General features: G+C 41.3%; 1 protein-coding gene across 2 annotated transcripts in view; it reads right to left on the bottom strand.

Moving 5' to 3' along the window:
- Window positions 1-21854, bottom strand: part of LOC138512997 (membrane-spanning 4-domains subfamily A member 8-like) — a 177404-nt gene that overhangs the window by 114314 nt on the left and 41236 nt on the right. The window contains exon 1 of one of the 2 annotated variants that reach the window (XM_069627713.1): window positions 9002-9131. The exons of the other annotated variant lie outside the window; for it this stretch is intronic. The gene's annotated coding sequence lies outside the window, so the exon portion shown is untranslated. Of the gene's footprint in view, window positions 1-9001; window positions 9132-21854 lie in introns of those variants that run through there. 2 annotated transcript variants of the gene reach the window in all.

Below are 21854 nucleotides of genomic sequence, written 5' to 3'. Positions count from 1 at the left end.
TGGCAGTCAATGTGACTGTTGGTAGACCTGCATGCACCCCCTTTCTTGCTAGTCTGCTTGCATGGCAAAAGAAGCTGCAGGGACATGATCACTGGCCAACACTAGAAGGCTCCACCACAAATCTACCCAGTTCACCCGCTCCCCAGAAGCAGAACATTTTGGGTTAGGAGGCAGTCCACAGACTAGCAGGGTAGACCAGCAGCAGCCCAAGTGGCCCTTCGGAGTGCAAGCACACAGGCCTAGCTGCACCCCTGTTGCAAGCCATGGCACAGCAGTTTCCCCTGCTCAGTACACCACTACTCATTGGTGAGCACGTAGCACATATAGTGGTTCCTACAACCCTGCTCTTCAGTGGTCCAGGCCCACATATTTAATCAACAAATTACATATTTCCCACAGTGACTGTTGTGTTACTCAAATGCATTTCAAATGCGTTGGTGTTGACCAGCATTTTAACATCAGACAGCCCTCAATAGAACATTCACAGACTGTCAGCTATGCACTTACGCACAACATCCTTGTATTCGCTGTGTAAACTGCGTTGGATAAACACAGAGAACCCCTTAGCAACCCCTTTGCCATTGGTTGGAAAGTTGCACAAAATCATCTCAGTTGTTTTGCAAATAGACAGGCGGCCTTTTTTCTAATTTTCTAAGAAACGCTCGGCAAGACTTTGTTGCGCAAAGAAATGCAATGAGATCTGCGCCAAGTCTAGTTGTCAATGTGGCGGTGTAATGGACTGCTGCGTGTACACAAGAAAATAGAGTGTCTGTGTCCAAAGACAGACAATGCTTTCTTTTGCAATTGGAATGTATTCACCCAGCAGATTATTTCAAAGTACTCCAATCATGAGCGTAATATGTGCGTTCAAAATCAAGTATGTTTAATAATGCTGTACTTTTGAAACTGCATGAAATAAATATAGTTCATCTAGAGAGTAGAGGCTGTAACACATCAGTCATGGGGTCAGTGGTTGAGAGGTAGACCTGCACTGCATTGCTTATTTACAGATATAAAAGCCAGTATGCTGAGATCTCAGCTCTCTTTTTCCCATTCAGAGAGTACATGGACAAAAACGTTCTTGGTTCATTGTTGCTGCACTTTGGGAGGATAGCCCAGGGGCAATGTGCTCGCCTTGGAAGCAAGACAACAGGGAGCAACACAGGTTTGATCCGTGGGTCCGTGCTTAGAAACCTCTGGGAATTAAGTGCGTTATAAATAACCAATCATATCACATCATACCACTTATTTGATGATACACTTCCTTCCCTGCTTCAGTGTTGGGAATGTCTGGAATGAGCAAGTCTCGCGGAGCTCCGGAAAGTTGAGGAAAATGTTGCTTTACTCAGACTTGACAGGAGAGTAGGTTCACCTTTAGGTCTTGTCCCAAGTTGTTCTCTAGGGCCTCTGAGCGTTCACCTTCCATTATCCCCAGTTCCCAATTCTAAGAACCACTGGTGTTGAAGCCTCAGAATCCGATGCCAGCCAAAAGTTAACCTTCTTTGACTTCTAAGTGCTTAAAAGCTTCTATGCTTGTGAGCTCAGTGGTTTGTAGGAGGGAGCTTCTATTTTCAGGAGGGCTTCCTCTAGCCATGTAAGCTCTGTTAATCTTGCAACTCTTCTTTGTCATTCATTTTTGTACAGAGAAAAAGCTCTGAGGTTTTCTGGCCATGCTTGCCTTGCCAGAGCCCCAGACAGCAGCCTAGCTTGCCTAGTGCTTGCACTGGCTCTGCCTCCTGGGTCTCATCTCTTTGTCTGTCAGTCATGGGTTTAAGGGGATCATGCATCCTTCTTCCTTCCTTTTCAGTGGTTTTACTGTGCCCACCGGGCCTGACTCCATTGAGGTTTCACCAGGAATAGCGTTCAATAGAAATCAGATTTGATGGGAAGCAGCAAGCGTCTAACCTTGGGGTGAGTTTGAGGGAAATTCTGACCAGGTTGTGGAGGAGAGTAAATGGAACAGTCACTGGGGACAATACATAAGTAGACATACATTGATTAAGAACAATGAACATTGGACATGTTTAAGTGCAGGTAGGCGGTAAGGCCAGCTGTGCTCGGGATGTGAACATGATGGGTGACATGCTAGAGTGGAGGCAGTGGAAGTGAGGGACAGAGGCAGGTTACAGACGAGGGAAAATGTTAGCTAGCAGGCAGATGAGAGGTAAGTTAAGAGGGTAACTCGGCAGCAAGGAGGTAGGCTTTTAGTTTGGTTTTATTTCATTTATTTATTGAACATTTGTATGGCGCCTATACAGCAGAAAGGCAGAAATCCATGTGGACTGTTTCTCGGATGTCTGGTGGAAGAGAATTCCATGCAAGTGGGGCAAGAAGAGAGAAGGAGCGGAAGCAAGAGGAAGCACAGCGAGGTAGAGGAGCCAAAAAGGTAGTCGAGGAGGCAGAGCAGAGATTACCAGAAGGCTTGTAGAGCTGGGTAGTTGAGGATATATACAGTGGTGCCTTGCCTTGGATAGATTTGTGAACCAGGAGAAGATATTTAAATATGGCCCTGTTTTGCATCATCAGACAACCATTTTTCATCATCAGACAACCAGCCTGGTCATGGCATGAGGAATTAGGTGTGAAGTGAGGGATTTCAAAGTGTCCTGGCAGTGAAGTTGCTGATCTTGTGGTGAGGATAGAAAGCATAGTTGGGGGTACCAAAGAGGATACTGGCACAGTAGTCCAGTTAAGAGAAGACAAGAGTGGTTAAGAAATGATTGGTGATGTTGAAAGGAAGGAGGTGCCTGATTTTCCAAATATTTAGGAGGTTGAGGTGAGCTGCTGTTCCGGTTTTGGAGATGAAAGTAGAGAAGGGGTGCGAAGGGTCATAGATGACTCCAAGCATTCTTGCTGAAGAGTAGGGGAGAGTGTCGGGTGGAAACTGGATAGGCAGAGGAAGAGATGAGATAGAGCTTTCGGCAGGGAAGACGAACACATCTATTTTGGTAGAGTTTGACATCAGAGATTGCAAAGCCATCCAATATTTAATGGCACAGAGGCAGTTGGAACTTTTGATAGAGAGATCAGAGGAGAGTTCAGGAAAAGAAATTAAGATTTGGTTATTGTCCACAAAGAGTTGGTACAATAACCCAAAGAAGAAGATTAGTGCCTCAAGAGCAGGGGTGGAGAGTGTAAAGAGGAGTGGACCCAGGACAGAGCCTTGTGGAACACCAACAGTTAGAGGAGTGAGTTGAGAATTGTTGTTGCACCAAGAGACAGAGAATTGGCAAGCTGCAAGGTAGGATTCAATCCAGGCAAGGAATTGATGGCGAATCCCAAAAAGAAAGAGAGCATTAAGGAGATCAGAGTGATCGACAATGTCAAAGGCAGCAGAAAGGGCAAGAAGAATTAGGATGGTGAATAGGTTAGAGTGCTGAGTAGAGGTGATGAAGTTGGACACATTCATGAGAGCAGTTTCCGTGGAGTGACAGGAGCGGAATCCTGCTTGTAAGGGGTCTCGCAAGTTGTGGATGCCTAGGAAATTAGTAAGAAGGTTGAACACAACCCTTTCAAGCACTGAGTAGTGTGGAAGGAGGGTGAAAGATAGCTGGTACGTTCGGGCAAAACCTTGCTTTTTTAGGAGTGGGATGACCATGGCTATTTTGAAAACAGAGGGAAAGGAAGCAGAGTCAAAAGACAGGTTGAAGAGTTAAGCTAGGTGAGAAGCAACTAAAGGGGCAATAGGCTTGACTAGCTGAGGAACAAGAGGGCCTGATGGGGGCACAAGAGGGGCTGCCTTAATCAGTAGAGATAGCACTTTATCAGTATTAGCAAGACTAAAGTGGGAGATAGAGGCAGAGGATGATGTTAGAGTAGGCAGAGTGCCAAATGTAGGAGGAGGGAGTGTGAGGAAGGTCAGAAGAGAGTCTCTAATATTGGACATTCTTGTAGCAAAGTATTCAGAGAAGTCATTAACTGTGAGAGTGAAGTTGACAGTGATAACTTGGGAAGATTGAGTTTAGGGTGGCCTGTAGCCGGCAAAGATGGTTAGAGTGAGAGTCAATGAGGGTTAGGTAGAATTCCCTTTTTGTTCTTTCAAGAGTGGACTTGAGAGATTTCAGGCAGAGAGGTAGAGTTGCAGGCCCCCACGCAAGTGGGTACACCTCCATTTGCGCAGCAGCCGACTCATGTCTGTGCGGAGAGAGTGTATGAATGGGGTGACCCATGGCTGAGGTTGCTTAGACTTAGGGGTGAAAGTAAGCAGTGGGAAGTGAGAGGAGAATGAATCATACAGTAGGGATTGGCAGCTGGAGAAGCAGTGTTGGTGGAAGAGTCATTGGGTGTCAAGGAAGAGGGTGAGAACTGTAGGTCAGAGAGAAAGGGGGGAATGGCAGAAGGTTTACATTTCCTTTTAATAATAGGTGAAGCAAGTGTTGAGGAAAGGTCAGAGGATTGAAAGGAGATGGTGTTGGAAACAATTGGGTGATCAGATATGGATGGTGCAGCAGTAGGTTTAGTGACTGAGAGAGAGGTGGAGATGAATACGAGATCCAAAGAGTTACCCCCTGTATGGGTATCTGGGTTGTGGATAGAGTGGTGACTGTGGTCACTAAGTAAATAATTAAGTTCATATTTCTGAGAAGTGGTGGGAGAGGGAAGGTTAAAGTCACATGAAAGAATTAGGTGATCTTTAGTGGAAAGAAAATCAAGGAGTTGCTCTTTTTTTATTGTTTATAGTTTTGCAAGAAAACCTCTACAAAATCGTATAAAAATAAGTAACAAGATATAAGAAATACTAAATATAAGAAATACAATTAAAAACAAAAAATAACAGATGATCGAACTACAGCAAATAATTCATCAAGAATTTGTTTGATTGTTAGAATCTTTTTTCACGATAGAAAAATACATAAAATATAGTTATTTTGGAGAAGTAAACATGAAAAATTATTAAAATACATCATCAACATTAGACTCTCAACCTGAACTGATTATCGTTTTTTCCATTAGTTTAGTTTCCATAATTGACAGAAATCTGGTTAAATTAAGAATCAAGGTTTGGCTGTGACCCCACATGCATCTTTGCCATAAACTCTCTCTACTTAGGCTAGAAACAGAATACAAATGTTTACTTAACATTTTTTGCCTTTCATTTTCAAAAAACGAGCAGTACACAGTTAAGTGTTTCAAAGATTCCATGACGTTGGTGGTTTCACAAAATCGGCATTGACCAGAATTTATTTCATCTTTATTTCGATGCCAGGTCATTATTCTTTCATTTGTTCGTAGCTGATTTAAACGAAATCGTAAATAGCATTTCCTGGCTAGGTTACAGGGAAAAATGTCCTGGTACCTAGGCCGGAATCCCCACTGTCGCGTGAACCTGGAATCCTCATACAACAAATGTTTAGGTGGCTTTAACATTTTACCATAATTGAGAAGCGAACGCCAGTGTCATTTAGCAGAAAGGGGTAGGAGTCCCAATTCATGGCAGATGATCACATTCGGTATAGATAACGCCAGACCCAAAACACTTTTCCACATTTTTCCTTGTATCAAATCCAAAACCTCTTCTAGATCATATAAACACAAGTCAACAGCATAAAGTAAAATAGGCTCGATTTTTTGTAGATAGAACTTGAGTATAGGGAGGAGAGAACATTTCCCCAGATGATGATTGATTATCTTCATCTGGGAAGTGAGTGGTTTAACTTTATTATTCAAAATCATCCTCCAGGTGTGAAGAGAGTATGTGCTTGTAAGGTGATAGCCTAAGTTACGAATTGAAAGAGACTGTGGAATGGACTTCCCATCCAGACACCATGTGAATTTAGCACATTTTTTCCTTCCTTGTGCAAAGGTAAGAATAAAGGATTTTTCAAGGTTTATTACCAAATTATGTTTACTAGCATAAGAGTGGAATAAAGCCAGCTTGGTCTGCAGCCCAAATGGTGTCTGAAAAAAAAAGCAAATCATCGGCAAAACCTAGCCAATTTAGAGAAAGACATCCTAGTTTGACAGGAAAGATGATTGCTTCATTCCATTCTTCATCTAGATCTAAAAGATATAAGTTGAATAGGACTGCAGCAAGGTTACAGCATTGCTTTAGTCCTATTTCAGTAGGAATAGAGTCAGTGAGAAGACCGGCCTTGGACAGGCGAATTCGATAAGTAGTTTGATGGTGAAGTGCAGCAATAGTTGTAACAAGTTGGGGGGAAAATTCATACTTGAGCATTTTCACCCACAATAATGATCTAATCACCGAATCAAAAGCAGCAGTAAGATCGAGAGCTGCCATATAAATGGGTCCCGATACAGAAGATTTAGCAAGTTGATATAAATGGGCCAGTATGGTGGCATTTAAAGGACATCCCATGTGTCGACGAAAGCCTATTTGGAATTTGGACAGTAAATTACAATTGTTAATATGTTGCTGTACAGATTGTAATAATAGTCCAGAAAAAATCTTAGCAGCAGAATCCATGAGGGCTATAGGCCTGAAATTAGCTGGATTATTCATAGGCCCTTTCTTGTATACCGGGATAATTATCACCGAGCACCAAGAGCTAGGTATGTTTCCTAGATAATAGATGAAATCAAATTTAATTTTGAATATCATATCCCACAATTCCGGGTTAAGTTTAATAAGGCACGGGGTGAGGCCACCAGGCCCAGGTGCTCGTGAACCTTTAGATTTTATTATGGCCATGCGAATTTCCTCAATAGTCCACGGGCAAGTGGGGGAGCTAAAGATGATCAAATTAGGTAGAGAAAGAGGGCAAGAACCCTGTGGCATTGCAAACTTAGATTTAATGTAGCCAACCCAGGTATGAGGAGAGATAGTCGGTTCCTCAATGCTGTCTGTGGTTCCCATTAATGTACGCATAGTGGCCCAAACCTTCCGAGTATCATTTTTTGGTAATAGGGCAATAAGGTGCTGATTCTCGGTATTTACAAATTTATATTTCAGCATTTTCAATTGTCTTTTATAAGAATGGATAATACAAGCTTTCGAGGCAAGATAATCAGTAAGGTTTAGGTGACCTAGACCAAGTGATCGGATCATAAACCGTTTATCTTTTCGTAAATTCACCACCTGGATGTTGTATTGATGGCGATGATTAGGAGGAACACTAGAATCAACAATAGCTACAATAGACAGAAAATGAATCGCAATTCTTGCTAAATTCGGAATTTCTGCAAGTACACAAGGAATCCCACCTTGAGTCGCAGTCAAATTAAACAATCGGTCTTCTTGCATGTTAAGAATACCCTTTTGACATCGTTTAGAAGTCCATTTAAAGGATAGACGAGAATGATCAAATTCGATGGCAGATAATAACGGGCCAATATCATAGGTGCAAATCTTTAATTTGAACTGCGATTTCAAGGCGAAATGATCCCCACGAGATAAATCACAAATTGAGACCGGCTCAATAGCCGACAACAAAACTGTTGACACAAAAATACAATCAATCATCGAAGTAAAACAGCCTCTAGCCCAGGTATAATGAATAGATCCTATTGCAAAGGGGGCCATTTGAATATCCCATGTCATGAAATATTCGACCCACTTTTTGCCATAGCGATTAGATTTCTTGCTTTGTTCATATTGGTAGTTCTTGTCATCTTTATCAGAACATAAGCAGGTAGAATTAACCCCCTCACCCCCGATAATAACATTCAAATTTGAATTAAGGGATATGGCTTGTTCGAGAATATTGGTCAATTGTTTGGTAATATTTTCAAAAGAAATCTTAGCATTATTCCAATATAGATTAATTACAAGTAGTTTTTGACATTGGCTATCTTTACACATAATTTCAACTTCCAATAACGCATCATCAGCCCACATCACAGTTGATTCCAACCTTAGGTTTTTGTTGACTAAGATGGCAAGTCCACCTGCAGTACGACCCGCTGAGCCCCTTGTTGCAGACTGCTGATGAATACAGAATCCATCCAAGTCAAGATCACCTAAAGCCATGGTTTCTTGGATTAGACAGATCGCTGGACGAGTTTGAGTTAAAAGTGATGTGGCCCACAACCTCAAGTTGCAACTACCACAAGAATTCCATGACAAAATAGTAAAACATTTTATTTTTCCCTATCGTTTATCTAATGATTTCGGCACTGGAATCTGATTCAAAGTGCCAGTACCCATCATTCCTGAAAACGTGGCAGCAAAATTCAGGTTCAGAACTAATGTGTGGACTAGAAAAATTTGGACTATTACGAGTTTCAGATGGTGAACTCGTCTCTGGATTTGTGAACCCCCTGGTTGACTCATTAATTTTAGAATGCTCATCTAAGGCCATGTATACATGTTCCTGGACTCAGTTAGTTACCAGATTGTTCACCTCAGTATAAACATGAACATCTTCCATACTGAACCTACTCGCTTTTAACCGGGGTCGAGGGTCCCTTAGAAAAGATCATCCTTTTGTCTAGAAGTGCCTCTATGGCCGGGGCAATGATGGAGACATCAGAGAATCTGGGCTTTGTTGTAATAATACCCATTTTGGTTAACAACTCTCCTCCTGCGGGGGTCTCAAAGCAGTCATTACCAAAAATATTGCCTCTATCTTGATTCATTTCTTTTAGTTTAAAGATCTGTGGGTCAATTAATGAATTAATTATGGCATTAGGCTCAATTGGAGGGCATTGTAATTTAACCACATTGGGAGTGGCAAGTGCCTCATCCAGTTGTAGCCTTAGCGAGTCTCCTGATTTTTCAGGGTACAGTGACGTTCCCACCTCATTCGAACAGTCAAAGTCATTATTCACAGGAGCATTAGCTGCATCAGCCATGCTATAGCTTAAGATAGAGGCGTTAACTATATCAGTAGTAGAAACCTGAATCTTACGGCCACTACGCAGCCCATTTACCATTTTGGCAGTAGCAATTTCACCTCGTAAATTTGGCAAAAGCAAGTCAGTGAATAAATTAACAAATGCAAGTAAGAATTATTAGGTGACAGCTTTAGTTTAGTTTTAGGTGGTAATAGGTGCGAGAACCTATCAAAAAACGCTTTAGAACAAGAAAGCCAATACTCACATTAGCTGCGAGGCACCCGCACCCGCGCCTCGTCGAACAGTCTAACAGTTGCTACACTTCCGTACACACTTCCTGGATGCGCGCGCTGGATGCGCGTGCACCAGGAAGAAGTAGCGTTGGGACCGGATCCGGGGGCGGGACCTCAAACCGCAGCGTGAGTGGCTATCAAAAAAAGAAGGAAATCGAAGATGTTGATCAGCATGCAAAATGGCAGTGCAGCAGTGTAACAGAATAATAGCAGTGCAGTGCAAATGCAGTGCAATGCAGTGAAACAGGTCCAATAATTACTTAGTCCAGTAGAGCAACACACGCTCTCAATGGTCCACGTTCCGCAGCACTTCGTGCTTCCTCTTACAGACGGCTGCTCAAACCCTCGAGTAGGCACAGAAGCGAAAAGGAGCAGCGTGTCAGTCTAACAGTCGCTACACTTCCGTACACGCTTCCTGGATGTGCCGGTGGGACCAGGAGGGCGATAGATGGAGATGATGCAGATCAATAGTAGAGATAGTGAATTCCAAAGAGGTAGGAGAGGACATGGCATTGGAGATTTCTGAGACATTGAGGCAGCAAGAGAGTAGGTGTCCGACGCCTCCACCTCTGCCAGTAATTCGAGGAGAGTAAATGAAGGATAGTTTGGAGTTGTGTAGGGCTGCCACAGTGGCAGTGGCAGATGGAGAAATCCAGGTTTCAGTGATAGCAACAAGGTCTCGGGGAGGAGAACTGGAGTAAAAGTAATCAGTGATAAAGGATGTTTTTTTTACAAACAGACTGAGCATGAGTGCAATGTTCAGTTGATGAGGTAAGGAAGAGTATAGAAGTTGAGTACCAGAGGAAGAGAGGCAAAGTTAATAGGTGTTATGGTTAGCTTGTCAGCTTTGTTTGTTGGAAAGAGGTGGAAGTGAGATGGAATAGTGGGAGTTTTGAGTTGTGAGTTTTATAAAAGGGATAGGAAAGGAGGAAGTTGTAGCATGATTGGAGAAAGCATAGGGAAATGTGAGTAGGAGAAGCAGCAGGAGGAGCAGGAGTGAATGCATATAGGTGTGTAGCACAGTGTGGAGAAACAGTACAGTAATTAGGAAGCTAGGGGTCCTCACAGGTGCATTTGTATGAAAATAGTTCTTTTAGTGGAGTGTTGGAGTTAGATTTGAATGCTATTTGTGTGCTGTGTGCAAGGCATTTATGTGGCAATTTGTGGAAAACAAGGGATAACGGGGAACACAGAATGAAATAGAGAAGGATATAGTAGCAGCCCTTAGCTCTGTCCCCCCTTTGCTCTGGACGCTCGGACGTATTGACGCCCAGAGGACAGTTCTATATACCCATAGTAACCCGGAAGTAACTTTGACAGAGGTCACCCGTCCCTGCATCGATCCTGGATGCTTCTTCCAGGTCTCCCGACCCCTGCAGGCAGCCTCAGGCAGATGGAAAGAAGCCTTCTGGTGGTGTCGCGGTGAGCTCTGTGTTGCTCCCAACCCAGGTGTAGCCCCTTTTGAAGGGGTAAAGACTTCCGAAAGACAGTGGTTTTGGGGCCAGAGGTCATGGGGGCAGTTCCTATATCGATCCTGGAAGCTTCTTTTGCATCTCCCGACCCTTGCAGGTAGCCTCAGGCAGATGGAAAGAGAATATCTGGTTGTTTTGGGTTGAGATCCTTGTTGCTCCCAGCCCAGTTGAAGTCCCTTTTGGAGGGGGAATCTGCCACACATATGTGAGCACCTGTGCATATGATCAAAATATGTGGGCAAATGACACCAGTACCTTCCCAGTGATGGCAATAAGTGCAATATGTCAATTTAAGCCCTTCTGATCCTCTTCACCTCCTCCCTCCCTCACTTATCCCCAATTCCCACTGCTGCCTACATGTTCCTTTTAGCGCAGACAACTGCTTCGATATTAACACCAATCCAAATTGGCATTGTATATGCTTGCTCTAGTAGTATTGAAAAATGACACAACTGTATATAAAATAAATCACACTCACTGTCCCACAGATTTCTTATCTGGCAACTTCGGGATTTATTTAAATAGGTTTGTTTTCATTCAGCACTCTGCTCACTCGGCCTTGCTCGCAAAAACACAGAGCACACTGTATCACATTCCAAAATGCATGCATGAGGAATTTCCTCGCAGCTCTTTTCGGTAATGTGCTCTGCTTCTTTGGATGATAATGCTGTATATACATACCGGTAATCTTCATAGTTGAATTTACCCTTTATGCTGCCTCCTCTTCCCAGCTAAGGTCTAGAGCATGTGACCTTATCCAGAATACTCCCGTTCATATGAAAGACATTGAGATGATCTTACCATGGAGGAAGGCAAGGCGAGTGTCAGTACTGTCTGAAGGAAGAGTAGAACTGGGAGTAATTAACGTTATCGGTAAGTAATCAGAGCATTGACTCCAAGTAACTCTTTCTCGTCCCAATAGTTACTCATGAAGCATACCAATGAACAAAGATTGGCCCAGAACGGAGCAACACAGCAGCATTGGAAACTGCCCCAATACCATGATGGAAACCAAATAACCTATAAGGTGAAAGGACAAAGGGAGGAGGAACCTCACCGATCCAAGAAGGACCAAACTCCCAAAATAAGTGTGAAAAGGCAGACCCCATCCAGAGGTGAACTGCAACGGGAGGATAGCTCAGGGGCTAAGTGCTCGCCTTGGAAGCAAGACAACACGGAGCAACACAGGTTCGATCTCCGGGTCTGCACTTAGAAACCTCTTGGTATTCAGCGTGTTATAAATAACCAATTATATCATATAAATAAATAACCAATCACGAACCACCGAACCTGGTAAACTAAAGAGGAGGAGTTTAGACCAGAGAGAACTATTGCAGTTGTGAGAATCCACTGAGCTATCTGACTGAAGATTTGTACATAGGCCATTTTTGTACAGCCAAAGTCGGTACTCATTTGAAAGACCTCAGAAGGATTAAACACTGAGTTGGTCTTGTCGACCTGCAGATAACACACATATCCCAACAACTAGTACTTAGCCCACTGAAATATCTTACTAGTTTAGGGTATACAAAAACCTAACAAGGTTTCCAGCAAGAATTGTTCTTGTTTGTGTTCGGTGTGCACATTTTGTAATGTAGACAGTAAAAGCCCCATGAACTGCATATTGGTTTCTTGGTATATTTGAAATTATGCAAGGTTAAACCTTAATCAAGTCTTTACTTATGTTGTTCTCTTATTTGTTATTTTCAAAACATATTAAAATGTGCAAGAAAAGGAATATGTTCACTTTCACGTATATTTTTTCAGCCACATATTTCTAATTACATTTAAGAAGGAGGTGGTTATTCAATTAATCAGCATTTAATTTGAAGGGCGCAGCATGTAGAGTTACCGCCATTGTGCTGCTGTACCAGCCGGAGTCAGGTGAGAAGGAAAATGGAGAACCTGAGTGAAATATGAGGCCAGCAAGCCCTTCCATGTGACTGCCATTGTATCTCTAGTCAAACAAGCTTGGTTAGAAAAACATTCGCAACGACTGTATTTTGAAGAATCGTGCTCTCTGCTTTACAAAGGGGAGGGCGCTGGGCTGCCATTTAGCCCTTTTCAGCTTTATTGAGTTCCTTTTTCTGCTGATTGCACATTCCAACTGAGGGTCACATATCCATCCAGAATGCAGCTATGTACGACGAAATATGTGTAGGCTTTCCTTTTGCTTCCATCGCAGACAGCGTGTGTCCTTACATCTCACAGTCAGCATGACAGAGCTACAGTACAGCGCCATCTTGAATTAGTTTCCTTCCCACGGGTTCCAATGATGATTTCTCCTATATATTAAGGGACCATTTGTACACTGTAAGGTCTAATTTGAAAGATATGTTCAGGTATAAAAACGTGGTCTTTATATAATATACTCTGAAGTAAATCATGCATTTAAAATGTCTATATTCAAATTGAGAAATCTCATTTGTATTTTCATTTGATGGTCCACAGGAAATAAAGTTGATCAATATGGTATTTTAATAATTACTAATGTTAACTTGTGAAATATGATTCTATATCAGTACTGAAAATATAAAATTACTAGGCTTGAGATAATGATATGCCGTCCTTCATTTGGGCACTAAATGTGATAAACATTATCTTTGCTGAAATCATCTTCGCTGTCAGAGTCTTCTAAGCTTGGTACAGTTTGGGAATAATTATCACATAGTTACTGTTTTCTCCACACTCACACATGTCAGTAAAATGTAGTTTGTTTGACAAACATTTACGCAGTTGAATGCATCTCTTCTTCACACATGAACATCTTATTGATTACAAAATGGAGTCTGGAGCACACAAAATTTTAAAGAGAATGGGAGCTGTTTTTACATCCGGTATGTTCCATCCATGCCCACACAGAGATTGCATTGTTGGCCTAGATTGGTTATTTTGGTTGCGGATCATGACCTGGTAGTTGACTCTATTTATTGCAGGTATGAACACACTTCTTGTAGGCAGTATTTTTTCCCAACTGTTTTGCTTATTAGCAAACATAGACCAGCCCAACTCTGTAAGTTTAATTGTTGTGCTGGTTCTGGGCTAATTGACTTGGCAAACGAATGCTTCAAGTTTAATCCATTATCTGTGAAGGAGCTGCTTCTTTTGTGTTTGGTGAATTAAGTGCCACAATGGGGTTTTCATTCACTGTAGTTATGGTATTTCATTAGCATTTGCACCATACCATTTGCATGGTCTCCAGGTGCTATGGTGGCTCTGGAAGTAAGTGGGCGGGTTTGGATAGTTGGGAGGAGAGGGAAAGGAGAGGGCTTTTTGTTGAGGTTGAAGATCAGAGGTACCTTGATTTTTGAGTGAGTTTACACTTTCTATGTGTGAAATGTAGGCGGCATCAAATGCTTTGTGTCCAAAGAGGTGGTTTTGTGCGTACAGTGTGGGTGTGTGTTGGGCAGGGGGTGACTATGTCAGTTGTCGTTAGAGGTGTAAGGTAATGATGTTCTAAGTCTGGAGAGATAGTCTTTTTTAAAAGCTGTTTTGCGAGTAGTTTTTGCGAGGTGAGTGATGTCAAGAGAGTTAGACGGTTGGTCAAAAGTGGGAAGTGCTCTTAGGGTGTCCATATTTATGGTCTTACTGTCAGTTATGTTAGGTGAGAGGTGTTTGGCGTTAGTGGTTGATGCCTGAAGATGTGCTTTGTTGAAGTTTAGATATTCCTGGCGACAGGGAAGGCATTAGTAATGTAATTAGTGTTGTCACCAGTGATGGCATCAGTGATGTGATTTGTAATGTTATCAAAGTTCTCACAGAACATGTAATTAGTGATGTCATCAGTGATGTTATCTGTGATGTCATCATTGTGGTCATAGGCTGCGCAACAGGGGGCGTGAAGTTAAGGTGACTTTAGCTGAATTTCACGGTTTTTGTTGCATTAAGTTCTCACCCGAACATCCCTGCAACTAAAGTTTTTTTCCTGAATTTCAAGGGTTTTGTGACAATGTATTGCTCACCTTAACATCCCTACAAATAAAGTGTTTTCCTTGAATATATATATATATGTATATATATATTACACAGCCACGGTAGTGGCTGTGTAGTTATGGTTAAGTTGCTGTTTCCAAAGGAAGAGCACTTTTTGGGTGGTTTATAACTTCGCTCCCCCTGGATGAATCCTCACCAAATTTTGTAAAATAATTATATGGGCCACGTTGAATTTTTTTTGCAAAGTTTGGTTAGGATTCGTCTGGGGGGGAAAAGTTATAGGGGGGGTCCCAAAACGTTTTTTAGCCATAGAGTGAATGGGGGAAAAACTTTGCGCACGCCTACAGCCCAAACCACTGGATGGATTTTCACCAAATTTGCGACAGGAGCAGGAGCTTGGTCCTGGAAGTGTGCTTTTGTAAATTTGGTGCCAATCCATCCAGTAGTTTTCTTTAAAAATTAGTGATATATATGTCCGCTCCGCAGTCACACTTCCCTGTTCGCTCCACGGACAAGTTACCGATTGGCTAAGGGGCTGGCGTCATGACCGCGGACACGCAACGTCTCTGCCGATTGGTTGCAGCGAGCCGTGATTAGAGTCAGAATGTGTGATGAAACCAGACATCTTGGATCTGAGGACAGCGCGGTCGCCACTAGAGGCGAAATGTTGTTTCGGAAACTGTTTTGCTCTCCTACAGTGCATTGGGATGGTTCACAGAGTAAGAGATGGTCAAATAATGTACTTGTTTGGGCGGCAGGTGTTAATGATGTAGTCTCCATGCGAAATGGTGTTTAGGAAACTATTTTGATCTCCTACAGTGCTTGGGGAGGCTCAGAGAGTAAGAGATGGGTGAAATACGGTACATGTTTGGGCGGCAGGTGTTAATGATGTATTCTCTATGCCCACCTTGTTCGGGATGTTTGTACGTGCAGAAAATGAGGGTTTTAATAAGGGTAGTATTTCAGTCCGTGCTGTGAACTGGCACCTTGAAACCGTTCTAAGGACACGCGTGGTGTTAGCGACCATTAAAATTGAGTACATGTCGTTATTACATTATTTTTTCCTATGGGTGTGCTTTTGATTAGTACGCCGCCATGGGTGTGACATGCTGCGGTGGTTGTGGCCAGGGCCTAGAGTCTTGGATGCATGGCGGTAGGCCATAAGCTGAAGGCCATACTTCCAAGACTGTAGGCCCTGGCCACAACCACCACAGCATTTCACAGCAATGGATACACCTGTAGTATTGATTATCGATTAGATGGTTGTGGGGAGTGTGTACAGTCTTGGGTGCATGGCCGAAGGACACGCGCCCAAGAACAAAGTTAAAAGTACTGGAGATATAAGCCACTGCACACCCACACATTGTAATATCTATGGACATACAGCTGGGAGTCTAGCCTCTGGCCAGAACAAGAGAAGCATACCACACCTATCGATACAACTGTACTTCCGCACGTCACTCAGGTGGTTGTGGGCAGGATGTAGAGTTTTGGGTGCATGGCTGCAGGCCTTAGGCCGTACACCGTACTCCTAAAACTCTAGGCCCTGGCCACACCCATTGCAGCATATTAGAAAGGCACGTTAGTGGCTGTGTTGTTATGGTGACGTTGCTGTTTCCATAGGAAGAGCACTTTTTGGGTGCCTTATAACTGCGCTCCCCTTGGACGAATCCTCACCAAAGTTTGCAAAAAAATATATCGGACACTTTGAATTTCTTTGGAAAGTTTGGTGATGTTTGGTGCAGGGGGGGGAACATAAAGGGGGGTTTTCAAAACGTCTCTTTTCCCTTTAGACTGAATGGGGGAAAATGTTCGTGCCCGTGGACATGTGGCGCTTTCCCTGATTGGTTGTGGAACAGCGTAAAGTACGTTAGCTTTCTTCGGTGCCCCCGCTATCTTTTATTTATGTGCTGGAGTATGCGGACGTCGCCAGAAACATATACAAAACAAGACAGCATTGCACGTGCCTCACTTCTGTAATGCTATTTCAGAAGGTGACCTTTGAGAGGGGTAGGATGGGATGTGGGAGCACAAACTGAAAAAGTGGAGTTTTCTTGTCACCAAAGTCATACGTTTAAATGGAAGTTAGTGCTCACTGTACCACTACCAATTAGTGCGTGCGGGTTAAAATGTTTTTGGAATTATATTGCTGTCAGACTGGGATCCTAAGTTTTGAGAACTAAGGCCACCATCTGCACTCTGCTGGAAATAGCGATTCTGGAGGTGTATGGGAGTAGCGGTTCTCATAATTGGATTTCAATATGTTGATGCAAAGTAAGAATAATGTATTTGGCTTCTGAGTGGAGGTCGCATGAGTTGCTTTTTTGGTTGGACTCTCAATACGCCCGCGCATCCGATTGAATGCATAAGGGGCAATTGTTTTTTGACCTTGAGCGAAAGGGAAAGCTTTGAAGAAATTCATGGAATGAAAGGGTAAAAAAAAATAGCAATTGATAAGGTTATGTTTTAAAATGTTTGTAAGGGACATGCAATATCAGTCCATGAAGATTCTTCGATGAGAAAACATTGGTGTCTGACTTGCAGAAAAAGAATGGAGGCAGCAAATATTATGTAAGTTTACTTTTGCCCAATGTACAGCAAACCGCGCTTTATTTTTACAATACCGAAAATCTAATTGCGCCAATATAGCTGACGTATTATCTTTCTGCGCTGTTACATTTTTCTTGTAATATTGCAGAGTGCACAGGTTCTGCTTTTGTGTATTAGTTTGCACATTCTTTTCGTCTTGTTTGCATTCACGAGACGTAATATTTTTTTAATTGTCCATTAATTTTGCTTTCATAACTGCATTATCGTCTTCCCGTGTAGTTGGCATTTTTTTTTCTCTTAAGGTGCATGCAGAATCTCGGCGTTTGTAGCCTTTTACCATTGGTACACATGTTCATTAGTAACATTTCAGTAAAATGTCATGTTTGACCAGTTACATTTGTGTATTACTTTGAACATTTTTTGTGTCTTTTTAAAAAATGTTTGGTAGAGGTTGGTTATTGACACATATTTTCTGTAACGTTTCCCCCCAGGTACATATTGCCATACTGTCTGTGCCATGGTTTCCAGTAGCCGAGTGAGGGCTTTTTCGGCCGGCAAATACAACTGCTTATGAGCAGTTGCCTGTCCATAACAATTATGTGGAATGACACTCTAAGCCTGCTTTGTCCGTATGCTGAACTCGCTACTCGGAGCAACATCACATCATTTATGGTGCTGTAGGCTCAAGCTCATGGCGCCTTCTTGGAAATCTCTGTGTAAACAAAGTGGCTGCTTTAACCAAGAACCCAACATTTTTGTATGGGAAAAAACCAACATGTTCCTCATCTTTAACATTTACAATGTCGCTCTTAGAAACATTGTTATCATTGCATTGGAAATGGAATTACTCAGATGGTCTCAGACAGTTTGTTGTTAAATAAACCTACTTTACGAACTCTTAAATGTTCACGTTTTCTTTTACAGTCCAGTCTATTATTTCGAAATGTAAGTTATTAGATTGTATGTCGCTGTATGTTTATTTACAGGTTCTGCGTCATGTCACATACTTGTGCTTTTTGCAGCTTACCATGGAAAGGGAAGAGGGACTATGTATGAAATAACAGCCTTCCCTCTCTATGGTGGCCATCTTAAAAAAGGATTTTCTTTTGTAATCTGACCCGCCAAAGCCGCCCTGGATTATAACAAGTAATCCTCCTTTTTAGTAGCACACGTTAGTGCTTCGCAAATTTAGACTATTACTCGCAAAGATTATTGTGTCTATGTATTTTATTGAGAAATATGCAATAATTGGAGTGTATGCAATTTTTTTTAATGTTACTTACACTGTGAAAGGTCGCTATTTGTTTTTGTTCACTGCCATATATATACATATATATTTCAGTAAAATAAATGTGTGAAAGGGACGTTATGGTTCGAAGTAAAACCGAAAAACCCCTGGCATTCGCTAGTTATGGTAAGCTAAGCAACCATAACTCACACCACCTACGTGCATTGCTAAGACTAACACCCAGGATATCAAATAAGACATCACAAATATCATTGATGACATGAACAAAAACAAAGGGGCTACACATGTGATATCATCAGTGAAGTCATCAATGATATTTGTGATGCCATCTTTCAGGTCCTGGGTGTTAGTGTTTGCAGTGCACAGTGGTGAGAGCAGGTATGGCTGCTTAGCCTACCATAACTGATGAATTTCAGGGGTTTTTCAGTTTTACTTTGAACCATAATGGCACGTTTGTAAAGTGTTTTTAGTGAATTGCATAGGTTTTTAGTAGTGCAACTTAACCATAACGTCCCCTTAACAAAGTTTTTTTTGAGTGAATATATTTATATATATATTTATATATATGATCATTTCAACGAAAATCCCCAATGGGCCCCAGGTCGCACAATGCACAAGGCAGTAAAATGCATCATATCAGACACTTAATTAGGTCAGATAAAACATATTTTTAATAGGAACAATGTCCTGGTAACCACAAGAAAGAAAAAAAGCTACCTGCTTCGCATCCCCACAGGGTGCTTGATCAAACATAGAAATAAAAGAAGTCCCAATACTACTAGTCATACAAAATAACTAAAATAAGGGGCAATTGTTTTTTGACCTTGAGCGAAAGGGAAAGCTTTGAAGAAATTCATGGAATGAAAGGGTAAAAAAAAATAGCAATTGATAAGGTTATGTTTTAAAATGTTTGTAAGGGACATGCAATATCAGTCCATGAAGATTCTTCGATGAGAAAACATTGGTGTCTGACTTGCAGAAAAAGAATGGAGGCAGCAAATATTATGTAAGTTTACTTTTGCCCAATGTACAGCAAACCGCGCTTTATTTTTACAATACCGAAAATCTAATTGCGCCAATATAGCTGACGTATTATCTTTCTGCGCTGTTACATTTTTCTTGTAATATTGCAGAGTGCACAGGTTCTGCTTTTGTGTATTAGTTTGCACATTCTTTTCGTCTTGTTTGCATTCACGAGACGTAATATTTTTTTAATTGTCCATTAATTTTGCTTTCATAACTGCATTATCGTCTTCCCGTGTAGTTGGCATTTTTTTTTCTCTTAAGGTGCATGCAGAATCTCGGCGTTTGTAGCCTTTTACCATTGGTACACATGTTCATTAGTAACATTTCAGTAAAATGTCATGTTTGACCAGTTACATTTGTGTATTACTTTGAACATTTTTTGTGTCTTTTTAAAAAATGTTTGGTAGAGGTTGGTTATTGACACATATTTTCTGTAACGTTTCCCCCCAGGTACATATTGCCATACTGTCTGTGCCATGGTTTCCAGTAGCCGAGTGAGGGCTTTTTCGGCCGGCAAATACAACTGCTTATGAGCAGTTGCCTGTCCATAACAATTATGTGGAATGACACTCTAAGCCTGCTTTGTCCGTATGCTGAACTCGCTACTCGGAGCAACATCACATCATTTATGGTGCTGTAGGCTCAAGCTCATGGCGCCTTCTTGGAAATCTCTGTGTAAACAAAGTGGCTGCTTTAACCAAGAACCCAACATTTTTGTATGGGAAAAAACCAACATGTTCCTCATCTTTAACATTTACAATGTCGCTCTTAGAAACATTGTTATCATTGCATTGGAAATGGAATTACTCAGATGGTCTCAGACAGTTTGTTGTTAAATAAACCTACTTTACGAACTCTTAAATGTTCACGTTTTCTTTTACAGTCCAGTCTATTATTTCGAAATGTAAGTTATTAGATTGTATGTCGCTGTATGTTTATTTACAGGTTCTGCGTCATGTCACATACTTGTGCTTTTTGCAGCTTACCATGGAAAGGGAAGAGGGACTATGTATGAAATAACAGCCTTCCCTCTCTATGGTGGCCATCTTAAAAAAGGATTTTCTTTTGTAATCTGACCCGCCAAAGCCGCCCTGGATTATAACAAGTAATCCTCCTTTTTAGTAGCACACGTTAGTGCTTCGCAAATTTAGACTATTACTCGCAAAGATTATTGTGTCTATGTATTTTATTGAGAAATATGCAATAATTGGAGTGTATGCAATTTTTTTTAATGTTACTTACACTGTGAAAGGTCGCTATTTGTTTTTGTTCACTGCCATATATATACATATATATTTCAGTAAAATAAATGTGTGAAAGGGACGTTATGGTTCGAAGTAAAACCGAAAAACCCCTGGCATTCGCTAGTTATGGTAAGCTAAGCAACCATAACTCACACCACCTACGTGCATTGCTAAGACTAACACCCAGGATATCAAATAAGACATCACAAATATCATTGATGACATGAACAAAAACAAAGGGGCTACACATGTGATATCATCAGTGAAGTCATCAATGATATTTGTGATGCCATCTTTCAGGTCCTGGGTGTTAGTGTTTGCAGTGCACAGTGGTGAGAGCAGGTATGGCTGCTTAGCCTACCATAACTGATGAATTTCAGGGGTTTTTCAGTTTTACTTTGAACCATAATGGCACGTTTGTAAAGTGTTTTTAGTGAATTGCATAGGTTTTTAGTAGTGCAACTTAACCATAACGTCCCCTTAACAAAGTTTTTTTTGAGTGAATATATTTATATATATATTTATATATATGATCATTTCAACGAAAATCCCCAATGGGCCCCAGGTCGCACAATGCACAAGGCAGTAAAATGCATCATATCAGACACTTAATTAGGTCAGATAAAACATATTTTTAATAGGAACAATGTCCTGGTAACCACAAGAAAGAAAAAAAGCTACCTGCTTCGCATCCCCACAGGGTGCTTGATCAAACATAGAAATAAAAGAAGTCCCAATACTACTAGTCATACAAAATAACTAAAATAAGGGGCAATTGTTTTTTGACCTTGAGCGAAAGGGAAAGCTTTGAAGAAATTCATGGAATGAAAGGGTAAAAAAAAATAGCAATTGATAAGGTTATGTTTTAAAATGTTTGTAAGGGACATGCAATATCAGTCCATGAAGATTCTTCGATGAGAAAACATTGGTGTCTGACTTGCAGAAAAAGAATGGAGGCAGCAAATATTATGTAAGTTTACTTTTGCCCAATGTACAGCAAACCGCGCTTTATTTTTACAATACCGAAAATCTAATTGCGCCAATATAGCTGACGTATTATCTTTCTGCGCTGTTACATTTTTCTTGTAATATTGCAGAGTGCACAGGTTCTGCTTTTGTGTATTAGTTTGCACATTCTTTTCGTCTTGTTTGCATTCACGAGACGTAATATTTTTTTAATTGTCCATTAATTTTGCTTTCATAACTGCATTATCGTCTTCCCGTGTAGTTGGCATTTTTTTTTCTCTTAAGGTGCATGCAGAATCTCGGCGTTTGTAGCCTTTTACCATTGGTACACATGTTCATTAGTAACATTTCAGTAAAATGTCATGTTTGACCAGTTACATTTGTG

The sequence above is a fragment of the Ambystoma mexicanum genome, chromosome 12 (assembly GCF_040938575.1).
Source record: "Ambystoma mexicanum isolate Mex_15411 chromosome 12, UKY_AmexF1_1, whole genome shotgun sequence".
Lineage (NCBI taxonomy): Eukaryota > Metazoa > Chordata > Amphibia > Caudata > Ambystomatidae > Ambystoma > Ambystoma mexicanum.
This window is presented reverse-complemented; position numbering and strand designations above follow the sequence as displayed.